Source organism: Nicotiana tomentosiformis, chromosome 7 (assembly GCF_000390325.3).
Source record: "Nicotiana tomentosiformis chromosome 7, ASM39032v3, whole genome shotgun sequence".
Lineage (NCBI taxonomy): Eukaryota > Viridiplantae > Streptophyta > Magnoliopsida > Solanales > Solanaceae > Nicotiana > Nicotiana tomentosiformis.
In genome coordinates, this window is record NC_090818.1 from 45,903,699 (window position 1) to 45,915,078 (window position 11,380).

Sequence of the window (11,380 nt, forward strand, 5' to 3'; positions counted from 1 at the left end):
TACTATTTCATTACGATAACTTATATTTTACAGAATTATTATTTATAAATACAGCAATATTGGCGGGACTAACAAATCGGATATTATACCAATAGAGTTGATAAAGTTAGCAATAACTCAATGTGACCATATAGCGAATAAGTTCAATGAGAAAGATTATTGTGAAGATATTGCTCAACAAAGTTGTAGACTAAGTTCTTAAAAATTCAAATGATGACCGTTCTTTATTACGAAGTCTGTATATCAGATTAATTAGATTCCAGACTAGATAACAACACTATACAATTTGTTTTTCAGAAACTGTTCACTACAACATTATGCATCTGTAGCTACAAAATATATCGTAACTAAATATGAAAATTTCCGTAGCTAAACGCTTTAGCTACAAAAAAAATGTAAATTTTTTTGCCACGAACTATATAGTTGTAGCAAATAATCTATTGTTTTGCCACGGAAAATAAACTTTGTAACAATCTTTATACTATAGACACAAGGTGGTCTGCTGTGGCAAAAGGTTTAATTTCTTTGCCACAAAAATTTAATTTTTGTAACTATTTTTATAGTTTAGTCTCTTGGCAATAGTACCTATATTTAGCTGCGAGTAAATTTTTTTATAGCTATGAATCTACTCTTTTGCCATGAAATACATAGATCTATAGCTAAAGATTCTTTCCATTTGCTACGAAAAGTAAAAAATGTATAGCCATATTCTTGTTACGTGGCAATTATATATACGTTTATTTAGCTATACATTCAACAATTCTATTGCTACAAATTAAAAAACTTTCCACAAACACTGTTAGTCACAAGAAATTTTAAGTTAAGTCTTCAAATCTTTCAGATTCCAAAATAGGTTCCAAGTTACACATAATTATATATTCAAAATTTCAAATATTTACAATACGTAATTCTCTATGAATCTGATCATGTTAGCAGTATTTTGCCCGAGGCCGCACAATCTTATCCTTTCTCTCTTGCCACTACTCCAACTGCACCTTGGTTTGATCAATATCGGTTTTAGCTTGTCGTTGCTGCTCTATTGATTCCTCAAATTTACCTGTCAATTTTGATAAAGCAAATTAATACTAGAACACTACTAGAAAATTGCCTAAAACCGTTCTGAAATAACCGACCAATTTCGGTCAGTTTTTTGAATATTAATTTTAATTTATTTTATATGAAACACCGACCGATTTTGGTCGGTTTCTTAAAAAATAAATTTTGCGGGATTCTAAAATAGTTTTCCTCATTTTTGCGCTAAAATAATCCGATCGAAGTTGGTCGGTTTCGTAAAAAAAAATTAAAAAATAAAATATTTCGGAAAAACCGACCGACCGAAGTCGGTCGATTGGCCGCGGTCGATTTTGGCCGAATTTTTAGTAGTGAAAAACAAAAATAATTGATCATATATAAACTTTTTAATAGGTCCAGAATGGTCAAATATTTTTTAGAGAAGTATTCTAGATTACCTTCTCACAAAAAAATTCATATGTCTCGCTGATGACTTAGTTATTACTAACTTCACTAATATCTCCTTAACATGCTTATATGACCAATTTATGAGATAATGAAACTCTCAATAATTTCAACAAGGATAGTAAACCTCCAAATATTTTACAATACAACTCAATCTTTTACCCTAGAAGTTTTTTTTATTAACAAGCCTTAATCAAGGAACAAGCATGTAGTCCTACATTATCATTTCATGGAAAAATTATAAGAAAGAAAGTTATAGATATATTAACATAAACAACAACATACCTAGGAAATGGCAAGCGAGTTCATTCACACCAATAAAATGGAAATATCAGTAAAAAAAGTCCATAATCGCCTGAAACCACATAAGAAAAGGATCAAAATTAATTTCATCAAAAATTATTAAAAGCATCTCCTTAATCATATTTCAGAAGCTTCAACCATAAACAAATAAATTATCACTAATATACCAATCTAATAATAATGAACATAAAGTTTAAAACTTTTCTCTTCCCAAATATTTCTTTTCCCAATTAACTAAGAAGAAGAATAAATATACTTTTATCAAATCTAGCATAAGTTACAAATGAAGTCTGACGTGCACATTGAAAATTGAAAATAATAAAGAGTAAGAAATAAAATGTTATGTGCTCAACAATTACAAATAGACAAAATAGGAATTTCAATCTGGGGAGGTAGTGTGTACGCAGATCTTACCCCTACCCTGAATAAAGAGGCTGTTTCCGATAGACCTCCGGGTCCCTTCCTCCAAAAATTCCCCACCTTACTTTTGGGGTGACTCGAACTCACAACCTCTTAGTTGGAAGTGGAGGATGCTTACCACTAGTGCAACCCACATTTGACAGAGAAAAAAAGAATTTAGGAGAGAAGAAAGGTTCAGATTTAGAGGAGATAGGAAGTGTGTGTATATATATAGAGAGAACGGATAGAGAGAGGAGACATACCAAATTCGTTGAAACCCCTCCTTCACTGAGATAGTGTCATATATTCTAATGGGTTTGATATCAACCTTTGGTTGAAATTAATCTGATCCGTCCACGTCGCTAACAACTTTTAAACTCTTCTTTTACTAGTTTACCCTCGGCACATTAAATCCCACCCTCATTCAGTTCATTCTTGCCCTCAAGGATGATTTTGAGGTTGTTGCAAGAACTCCAGGAATTGGGTCTTAATAAAAGACCAATCTTCCCAGGTTGCCTCTTCTGGTGAAAGGTTCTCCCACTGAATTAGCACCTTAACTGCCTGTAACAAGCCGATCGGACGTTTTGAGTTTTAGCGCGTCGTTCGGCGGTTTGAGGTCTTGAGTAACTTCATTTCAGGTATTATGGTCGGAATTTAATTTCGGGAAGTTCGGAGTTGATTTAGAAAGAAAATTTTAATTTCGGAAGCCTTAAGTTGGAAGAATTGACTAAAGTGTGATTTTTCAGTAAACGACCTCGGAATCGGGATTTGAAGGTTCCAACAAGTTTATATGATGATTTTGGACTTGAGTGTATGTCTGGATCGGGTTTTGGATGACCCGGGAGTATTTCGGTGCCTATTGTGAAAGTTGGCATTTTGAAAGAATTTCATAAAAATTGGGTTGAGGAGTATTTCAATGTTATCGATGTCCGTTTGGGATTCCGAGTCTGGGAATAGCTCCGTATGATGATTCTGGTATTGGGAGCGCATCCGGAAGTGGATTTGGAGGTCCGTAGGTCATTTCGGGGTCATTTGGTGAAAGTTAGAAATTTGAAGGTTTTTGAAAAATTTGACCGGGAGTGGACTTTGTGATATCGGGGTAGGATTCCGATTCGGGAAGTTGGAGTAGGTTTGTAATGTCGAATGTGACTTGTGTACGAAATTTGAGGTCAATCGGACGTGATTTGAAAGGTTTTGGCATCGAATGCAGAAGTTTGAAGTTCTAAAGTTCATTAAGCTTGAATTGGGGTACGATTCATTATTTAGATGTTGTTTGGCGTGATTTGAAGGCTCGACTAAGTCAGTATTGTAATTTAGGACTTGTTGGTATAATTGGTTGGGGTCCCGAGGGCCTCGGGTAGATTCCCGAAGGTAAACGGATCGATTTTTAGACTTAAGAATTTTTGAAGCTTAATGCTTCTTGTGTAATCGCACATGCGTAACTTTGGCCACATGTGCGAGATCGTGGGTGCGGCGAATTGCTCGCAAAAGCGAGAATGGTCCGGAGCTGGGGCAGCCGCAGAAGCGGACTGGAGCAGCTCACCTGCGGGTACGCAGGAGCGAGGCAGCTGCCGCTGATGCGTAAAAATGCGTAGATGCGCGAGAGTAGGTCGCACCTGCGATGCCCACAGAAGCGAAAAGACTTCCGCAGGTGCGAGTTCTTGGCTGGGCAGTAAGGACCGCAGGAGTAGAATTTGTACCGCACCTGCGGTGCCGCAGAAGCGGTCAGATCACCGCAGGTGCGATGAACGCTAGGCAGTGTGTTCTCTTTAAATCAGGGGTTTGGTTCATTTTTACTTCATTTCGTCCATGGGAGCCGATTTTGGAATACTTTTGGAGTGCCATCTTCATCAATTATAACGGAGTAAGTAATTTCTTCACATTGTGAGTCAAATACATGGGTTTTACATGGATTCAAGTATGAAAATTAATAGAAATTGTGAGATTTTGAAAGAAACCTAGAAATTTATATTTTTGGATTTCAACCACGAATTAGGGCATGGAATTGAGAACAAATCATATATTTGAGTTCATGATGTTATGCGTAGTGGTTATCTTCGAAAATTTTCGGAATTCGGGCACGTGGGCCCAGGGGTGAATTTTAGGAATTTTTCAATTTGGGTTGGAAAAATCACTTTAATAGCTTAGATGTGAACTCTTGAGCATATATTGACTATTTTATATAATATTTGACTAGCTTCGATCGTTTGGCATCGAGTTGAGGATTTAAAGCATAATTTTGGACTGGAAAGTAAGCTTTGAGACGAGGTAAGTCTCTTGTCTAACTCTGTGAGGTGGAAAAATACCCCTAGGTGTTGTATGTTGATGTGTGTTACTTGTTGTGGGGGTTACATACGCGCGAGGTGACGAGAGCCCATACATAGCTACATTCATGTTATTGTCCAAGTAGGCTTAGGTTCATATCATGATGTAGCTGCACTATTTGAGCATTCTCTCGCCTATTAAATTCCTCTGTTTTACATTTCTACTTGAGACTAGACTTGCTATTGTAGAGACTTCACGAGTTCATGATTAGTCACCGAATAACTTCACTCCTCTTACGGTATGTTTTCGTGATATATATACTTCATTAAAAGGTTTTTGTTAGAGAAATTACAACTCACACGTTTATTCGTGAGTGGGGTCAAGGACCCGTCAAAGCTTCTTATTCTAATGGGATCCGGCCATTCGCCTCGGCAAGATTATGTATTTCACTCTTATGGAATCGGGTCGTTCGCCTCGGCAGGATTATGTATTTCACTCTTATGGGATCGGGCCATTCGCCTCGGCAGGATTATATATTTCACTCTTATGGGATCGGGTCGATCACCTCGGCAGGATTTATGTACCACACTCTCATGAGAGTGGGCCGTTCGCCTCGGCAGTTTAATAGATGCATCTATGGTTCGTGTCGTTCGACCCTCGGCAGTGCACAGTTTAAATATTTATGTTGGATCGGGCCGTACGCCTCGGTATTTTCTATATCATATCCTCATGAAATCGTGCGTAATATTTGACAAGAAGCTAGTGTATTTGTGAGTTTTCCCGATTTGAGTTATGACAATCTATCTGATGAGATCCACTATATTTATATATATGCTCCGGTTAAGGAGGAAATTTCTAATGGAGAGCTTGAGTTCCTCGTAAAGAGGGGGATTTGTACCACGTGATTTATACTTATTTATCTCATTTATTTACTCTGCCTCATATTGACTTACCTCTTTACTGTACCTGATGTTATTGGACCACCAGTGAGTGTCGATGTCGATCCCTCGTCACTACTCCTCCGGGGTTAGGCTAGATACTTACTGGGTACACGTTGATTACGTACTCATACTACACTTGCTGCACTTTTTTTTGCAGGTACATATGTGACTAGTGATCTTGTGAGAGCAGAGGCGTGTATGCATGCGGGGACTTATGTGAGCTGTATTCCATATTACGACCCGAAACCGACAGAGTCTCCTTCAGAGTATTTATATTTCTCTTGTCCAAATTTGTATTCCGGACAGATGTTATATTTTATTTTACATTCCTAGTTGATTCTCATGCACTTGTGACACCGGTTTTGGAGTGATTATGGGTTGTTCTGTATTAAAATTATTAAGAATATTATTATTTACACTGTGAATTCCATCTTTTACTATTTAATTGAAGGAAAATATGACTTCAAAAATATTAAAATGAGAACCAAATTAAGTATTTATTTTTGGCTTGCCTGACAGCGGTGTCTGGCGCCATCACGACCTTTAATGGATTTTGGGTCGTGACAACATGGTATCAGAGCACTAGGTTCACTTAGGTCTCACGAGTCATGAGCAAGTCTAGTAGAGTCTTGCAGATCGATATGGAGACGTCCGTACTTATCTTCGAGAGGCTACAGGGATGTTAGGAGCACTTCCCTTCTTGATTTCTCATCGTGCGATTTGATTCCTTTAAGGCATATGCTTTCATTCCCTTCCTACTCAATCTTATACGACATAAAGCGCTTGTTATCAATTGGAAATCGAAGAATTTTAATGGTACTACAGACGTGGGGCAAGGTGTTTCCCCCTGCGCATTCGAGCAATTATTATTATCTTCTTGCGGAAGGGTGTTCTGTCATTTCGGCTCAGTATCTATATTTCAGATAGTTTCGAGGCTATGCACAGGTTGCTATGATGTTCATGAGTTATTATCTCACAGTATTGATGTAATGGTAGGATATTTGTCTATGTGTCGGGGCAGTGAATAAATTGAAAGGAGGATTTCTCAGCACATGATGTAGAGTTTTAGCATTTAATCCCAGCAAAGAAAAGGTAATCGTACTATGATTGTTCAGGTTTGGGGCTGATGGAGTGATAAGGCTTGATATTTTCGAGCATGGTAGAGTTCTCAATTGTGATGTGGTGTCATCGCCCTTGTTAAACGCGTTAAGGTTCGCCATTGTTATGGTCCTTTTCAATTCGCCTTTGGGCAGGGTATTGTGGAATAGTGTCAGGGAAGCGACTATTAGAGATCGCGGTGTGCAGTGGTTCAGGATCGAATTAGTGTTCCTAGTGTTGATGGTTCGAGAAGGATGATCTTCAGAGAGGCTTTAAAGTTGGTAGCGATCTATTGGTTCAAGTGCTACGGAGACGGATTTTGATTTAAGGCAACAACTGGGCAGTAGAGGATGAGGAATGACATGTGGAAGGTGTCTTGTAGTGGTTAAATTTCTAGAAGGCCAAGTGTCAGAAGCGGAAGTCGAGTAGTTACTTAAAGGAGAGGGTTTGACCAAAGTGGGAGAGTGGCAGAGTATCATATGGGTTTTGTGGTAGGATAGCTACATGCCTTGGGGAAAGTTTAGAGTGATTTGGGATTTATGGTGGATAGTGAGTGGGTCTACGGATTAATTTGGAATATTAGTTGCTATACTAAGGAAGGTTGGATACGATAGAAAGGAGTTGTTTGATATGAAGATGGATGCAACATGACTTCAGATTTGAAATGTATTATCGCACCTTTAGTTGATGTCAATGGAGAGTGAACAGACTTGTACAGCTGGTGAATGAGCACGGGATCAGGATGGTTTACTAATTTCATGGTGCTGACAGAGCTTCTACGAAGAATTCTATTGGCTATCCAGTAAGAGGTCGAATATGTGAATGTGGCTAGTGATTGAGAATGTTCACGAAATGTTTAACAGGAAGATTTTAAGAAATTTGGCAGGTCGATTGTGCAGGCTCATGTCTATGAGGAAGGAGGAATATTGGTGGGTTCCGGGGTTATGTAATTGTAGCTTCAAGCTAAGTGGGAGAGCCCCACCGTCTACGATTGGATTGCATGGTTTCCTACTTGTGAGGTTTCTAGTTATCGGCATATTGGTGGGTTATTACGACTAAGGAAAGAAAACATCAGTGGTAATTTGAGCAAAGGATTGGAGGAATGTGTGTTATACTTGGGCCTTATCAGTTCATGTTCAGTTTTGAGAAGACTGAGAGTTTCTTCTTCTAGTGGAAGTAATGTACAAGGGAAAAGAATTCAGTTGGGTGCTTCTTTGATAGGATGTTCATGTGCTGGCTGAGCGCTAGAGTTTGGCTTATACTCGGGACCAAGACAGAGTGGGTGACTCTCAACAGTGGTCCTGGTGGGTTCAAGAATTTGAGTACAGTGCCTAAGGACTTGGAATGTTCTATGTTATCATTGGGTATGCGGTGTAGTATTGGAGAAAGGGAATAAGTAGCTCCGGATTCACGGAAGGTCTTGCAGAATGGGTGTACCAGTTGGATATGTTATTGAGCTCTTAAGGAGAATATGAGACAGTTCATGGGTATTAAGACGATTTGGTCTCGTGGATTGGGTCACTCAGGATGAGTGTTGTTGGGTTTCGTTACGTTAATGAATGGAACTATTATTGTTTCTAAGGCAAGTTGAGAATAAATTGGAAGTTGAGGATCAATGTTGCAGTTGATGTCGACAAGAATGTCAAGAGCTCGGATGAGCAGGGAAGAATTTAGATGTTTAGAGTAAGCTGGTATTGTCTTTAGCGTCACCTGAGATCTGTGTCATATGGAAGAGGCTTTGTGTATTGACTTGCAGATTTTTGACTCACTCTACAGAATTAGAACGACTGGTGGTATGGGTGTGCGGACCTTGCTACCTGAGCGGAATGGTCATGGGAGAATGCCCCACAGGGAGATTTGTATAAGTGTGACATGTCAGTCACTTGATTGTTAAAGATTGAGACCAAATGTGGAGGTCATGGTAATATCAAAAGTGCAAGAGTTTATGCTTGAGAGGCATTCTATTCCTTGGGCTGTGAACTATGTGAGTTCGTTTTGGATTTGACAGTTGTTCTTATGAGTTGTGAATAGGTCATTGTGGGTCCTTGAAGGGTTATTAGCCCAGTGCGGTACGATCAGAATCGGCTTGAGGTCTGTGGATAGATCTAAATGTGAATGTGGGTTCTATATATGGCCGGATTTGTTCATTTCAGCATAGCATTATTTTCGGAGGGGTCTTCGGGCCTTGGATGATATTTCTGTTGTCGGACCTTCCGTGTAGTCTCTATTGTGCCATGCGGGTTATGAGGCGGTTTGATTATTCGCACTCGTATTGAGATCCCGTATAGTTTGTGGTGTTATGTGAGCAGGATGGCTCTCGAGATGCAGATCATGTATCGCACCTTAGTTGTGCTTGAGTTTTATAGCGTGTGACGCTACCCGTCTCCCCAAGATTTGTATTATGCACTTGGCATGCTTATGGTTGATATTCGGGCATTTTGTGAGTATAAGCGTTACGGCTCGAGGTGTGTTTTCTTTAGATTATTAAGTGTGGATCGGGTGGCATGCCGCCAAGGGTATATGGTTAGATCGGGTGGCACACCGCCAGGGATATGTTGGTTGGATCGGGTGGCATGCTGCCAGGGATATGTTGTTTGGATCGGGTGGCACGCCGCCAAGATATCATGGTTGGATCGGGTTGCACGCCGCAACGGTATCATGTGTGGATCAGGTTGCACGCCGCAACAGTGTGATATTGAGTACAGTTTCCTATATATATTATTGTGTGTTTCGCTTCTCGTTTCCTGAGAAAGGTTCATAACATCTTTTCGGTTGTTTAAATTAGTTACGTGGGTTGAGTAGATCTTTCCAGAGTTTGTTTCCTTATGTATCACATTCGAGTTTGTAGCTTGTTGGCACATTGTGGCATCATATGAAACTTTTGGCAGTGTCTGAGGTGGCTTATTGCTTGAGCAGCTTGTACTGGGTGAGACGAGATTATTGGACCTAGGATCAGTGCGATCAGATTTATATGAAGCATATTAAAAAGTAAATATTGTTAGTCAGTCCAGAATGAGGTAATGGTTCTTGTCGGGAGGAGAGACTCCATAAATTGTGATTCGGCAAGTGGTTATGAGTTCTACATGTCTTCTCTATCGTGGCAGTATTGCGAGAGATAAATCAAGGCTTAATTGGTCGTGAGGTACACTACGGGCTTCGGTCAGTGGAAATTTTAGCTGTTGTGCTTTGGAAAGATTGCCTTGGGTAAATGAGTTATGCAGTGCATGGTAAGAATTCAGTAAGGGTATACAATCGTGTTTGGTGCAGTGTGTAGTGATTGATGCGGTGTTCGTATGTTGGAAACAAGCCTGGTGGAGAATTCCAAATGTTGGAATTGGGCACTAAGTCTTATTTGACTAAATAAAAGGGAGAATCTTCAGATTGACTCGAGCTAATGTACCCAACTGGGTTGTGGTGGCACGGATAGGTGCACGAGTTGTTGAACGGTGATTTCGAACAACTCCAGAGCAGTTCTTAGCACGTTCGAGGACGAACATATATTTAAGTGGGAGAGAATGTAACGACCCGACAGGTCATTTTGAGCTTTAGCGCGTCGTTCGGAGGTTTGAAGCCTTGAGTAGCTTCACTTCAGGTATTATGACTTGTACGCATGGTCGGAATTTAATTTCGGGAAGTTCTGAGTTGATTTGGAAAGAAAATTCTAATTTCGGAAGCCTTAAGTTGGAGGAATTGACTAAAGTATAATTTTTAAGTAAACAACCTTGGAATCGGGATTTGAAGGTTCCAACAGGTTCGTATGATAATTTTGGACTTGAGCATATATACGGATCGGGTTTTGGATGACCCGAGAGCATTTCGACACCTATTGTGGAAGTTGGCATTTTGGAAGAATTTTATAAAAATTGGGTTGAGGCGTATTTCAATGTTATCGATGTACGTTTGGGATTACGAGTCTGGGAATAGCTCTGTATGGTGATTCTGGTATTGGGAGCGCATCCAGAAGTGGATTTGGAGGTCCGTATGTCATTTTGGGTCATTTGGCGAAAGTTAGAAATTTGAAAGTTTTTGGAAAGTTTGACCGGGAGTAGACTTTGTGATATTGGGGTCAGATTCCGATTATGAAAGTTGGAGTAGGTCCGTAATGTTGAATGTGACTTGTGTGCGAAATTTGAGGTCAATCAGACGTGATTTGAAAGGTTTTGGCATCTAATGTAGAAGTTTGAAGTTCTAAAGATCATTAAGCTTGTATTGTGGTGTGATTGATGATTTCAATGTTGTTTGGCGTGATTTGAAGGCTCAACTAAGTCTATATTGCGTTTTAGGACTTGTTGGTATAATTGGTTGGGGTCCCGAGAGCCTCGGGTGGATTCCGGAAGGTTAACGGATTGATTTTTAGACTTAAGAATTTCTGAAGCTTAATGCTTCTAGTGTAATCGCACCTGCGTAACTTTGGCCGCAGGTGCGAGATCGCGGGTGCGGCGAATTGCTCGCAGAAGCGAGAATGGACTGGAGCTGGGGCAGCTGCAGAAGCGGACTGGATCAGCGCACCTGCGGATGCACAGGAGCGAGGCAGCTGCCGCTGGTGTGTAAAAATGCACAAATGCACGAGAGCAGGTCGCACCTGCGATGCCCGCAGAAGCAAAAAGACTACCGTAGGTGCGAGTTCTTGGCTGGGCAGTGAGGACCGCATGAACAGAATTTGGACCGCACCTGCGGAGCCGCAGAAGCTGTTAGATCACCGCAGGTGCGATAAACGCTAGGCAATGTGTTCTCTTTAAATCGGGGGTTTGGCTCATTTTCACTTCATTTCGTCCATGGGAGCCAATTTTGGAGCACTTTTGGAGTGCCATCTTCATCAACTATAATGTGGTAAGTGATTTCTTCACATTGTGAGTTAAATACATGATTTTTACATGGATTCAAGCATGAAAATTGAT

The 11,380-nt window shown here is 40.1% G+C and overlaps 1 long non-coding RNA gene across 1 annotated transcript; it reads right to left on the reverse strand.

Moving 5' to 3' along the window:
* Window positions 1-813: 813 nt before the first annotated feature.
* LOC117276081 (uncharacterized) lies at window positions 814-2,451 on the reverse strand. Its single transcript, XR_004506301.2, has 3 exons — window positions 2,194-2,451; window positions 1,762-1,831; window positions 814-1,057 (listed from the first exon to the last, which is right to left on the reverse strand). It is a non-coding gene; the product is annotated as an uncharacterized lncRNA (long non-coding RNA).
* Between the last annotated feature and the right edge of the window lie 8,929 nt (window positions 2,452-11,380).